The sequence below is a fragment of the Penaeus vannamei genome, chromosome 12, assembly GCF_042767895.1.
Source record: "Penaeus vannamei isolate JL-2024 chromosome 12, ASM4276789v1, whole genome shotgun sequence".
In the NCBI taxonomy this organism is placed as follows: domain Eukaryota; kingdom Metazoa; phylum Arthropoda; class Malacostraca; order Decapoda; family Penaeidae; genus Penaeus; species Penaeus vannamei.
In genome coordinates, this window is record NC_091560.1 from 45,395,740 (window position 1) to 45,398,239 (window position 2,500).

General features: G+C 42.9%; 1 protein-coding gene across 2 annotated transcripts in view; it reads right to left on the bottom strand.

The window, feature by feature from the left end:
* LOC113826921 (protein O-mannosyl-transferase TMTC1-like) overlaps positions 1-2,500 on the bottom strand; it is a 455,906-nt gene that overhangs the window by 279,016 nt on the left and 174,390 nt on the right. The window lies entirely within an intron of this gene.

Below are 2,500 nucleotides of genomic sequence, written 5' to 3' on the forward strand. Positions count from 1 at the left end.
GAGAGAGAGAGAGAGAGAGAGAGAGTACAGGTTACAGTGTTATTCTGTGTCCTATAAATTGTCTAGTTGCCATATCAAAATAACATATCCCACCTTTGTAGTTTTAGAGAATAAAGTTCGAAAATCCATATCGTAATAGAATATAACTACATGCCTATAAAAAAAAAAAAAAAAAAAAAAAAAAACGTACTTTCTTATAGCATAATATTTTAACCAAAAAATCGGGTAGAATTACATAAAATACGCTTGCAAATTATATTAAAAGAATCGAACTCGCTCTTCAAATCCTATATTTTTGCATAAATACTTGCATAATCGATTTTTTCGCACCATTACATAAACTATATACTATAAAATCATGATCGTAAAACCATCATCGCATACATATCATTAGGACAAATCATTATAACAGCTTATCAACAACAACCCCGTATTAAACTTCATCTTCAAAACGCACGTAGGTGTATAAACTACAAAGCGAACACAGCGGATCGGTACATAAACTTCAAAACGCTATATCACCATAAAAAAAAAGGAAAAAAGGAAAAAAAAAATTAAACTACATCGGAGCTCTAGCATATCGCTCCAGATCAAAAGAGTAAAGTATGAGAGGGAATGGGGAGAGAGGGAGAGTTGGAATATCGGCGGAGCTGGAACACTGGTGGGAGAATATCAGGAAAGCTCGGGTACTGGGTGAGCTCGAGGTACAGGAGAGCTGGAGTACCGGGAGAGCTTATGGAAAGGGGAACCGGGAGAGATGGAATACATGGAGAATTGAAATACCCGGCGAGCTAAAATACCCCAAAGGTAGAATATCTCGGGGGTCGAATACCGGGAGGCTTCGAATCCCTCGAGGAGAGGTCGAATACCAGAAGGGTTCGAATCCCTCCCGGTATACCAGGAGGGTTCGAATACCTCACAGCTAAAATACCGGGATATCTCGAATACTGGGAGAGCTCATATACCGTTGAGATAGACTAACAGTAGAGCTTGAGGTACTGGAGAACTCGAATACCGGGAGAGCTCGAATACCACAAAATTCGAATACCTCAAAGCTCGAATACCACAAGAGTTAAAACAACAGGAAATAAAGTCGTGATCTCATGCACCGTCCAGAACTCGCGTATCGAAAGAGACCTCGAACACCTGCGCGAAAACGGAGGTTCACCAAGTTCCACAAGAAAAAAAAAAAAAAACAAGAAAAACAAGACCAATAAACTTGCAACGATTGCAGCCCATCGATCCGATGAAGTTCAGAGCGAGTTGCGGACGAAGATTGATGGAGGGAGCATAATAGAGCAAGAAATACGGTGTGAGGAAAATTAATGAGGAGGGTGGACCGGTCAGCAACCTCACACAGGGATGGGACTTGTTATTGTTTGACACGAGGCAGATCTTGTACGTTGGCTTCGGGGATACACACAAGCGCCCCTTCTTCGTCCTAAACATGTTGTGAACGTGTCTGATCAGCTGTTTGGGCGTGTTAAAGTGGTCATGGTGTGTTATGCTGTTTGGGTAGTGTGTTGGCCGTGGTGTACTTGTTTCCACGTCTCATTTCAGTGTGGTTTGATTATTCAGATATTCAGAAATTTAATCAGAATCGGTTGTATAGCTATTTATCAGTCTATATGTCTGTCTCTGTCTGTTTTTTCTCTGTCTGACTATCTATCTTTATAACTGTCTGTTTGCCTGTCATGACTGTCAGTCTCTCTCTCTCTCTCTCTCTCTCTCTCTCTCTCTCTCTCTCTCTCTCTCTCTCTCTCTCTCTCTCTCTCTACGTGTGTGTGTGTGTGTGTGTGTGTGTGTCTGTCCTTTTGTTTCTCTGCCTATCTTTATGTCTGTCTGTCAGTCTTTCTTTCTCTGTTTGCCTGCCCGTCTGTCTATCAATCTATTTATCGTTATCTACTCCAATATTTTTTTTTTTTTCACAATCTTTTACCCTTTTGTTTTGTGCGTGTCTGAACACTGCGAAACGGAGGGGAAGGGGGAAATGGGGAAGACACGAAATATTTCCATAACCATCCGGTCTCCATCTTCTAAAATTTCACAGCACACACGCGCGGGGTCTCACGAAGTCAGGCCATGAGACACAAACCGGCGTCGGGAGTCTGGGGCAGAACAGACCCCAAAAAGCCAAATCGATTTTAAAAAACTCGTACACCACGCGCGCAAAAAAAAAAAAAAAAAAAAGGGGGGGGGGTGTATCAAGTCACCGGTATTAGTGGGAATCGGTATCCAAATAACCCACGAAATTACAGGTGAGTCAAATTACAGGTGAGTTGCAACGGGAAGGGAACGCTGGGTCTTTATTTACGACGCCGAAAGACTTAAGGGGAGGGGGAAGGGGGAGGGGGGGGAAGGGCAGGGGTGTTTGTGCCTGAGACTAAAGGCGTCGGGACTAAAGGCTTTGATTAGCTTTCGCCTTCCTCGCAAGGGTCGGAGTTAGTCTGGAGTTATTGATACCCCTTCGATCACGAACTAAGTCCAGGGAGTTTAACTT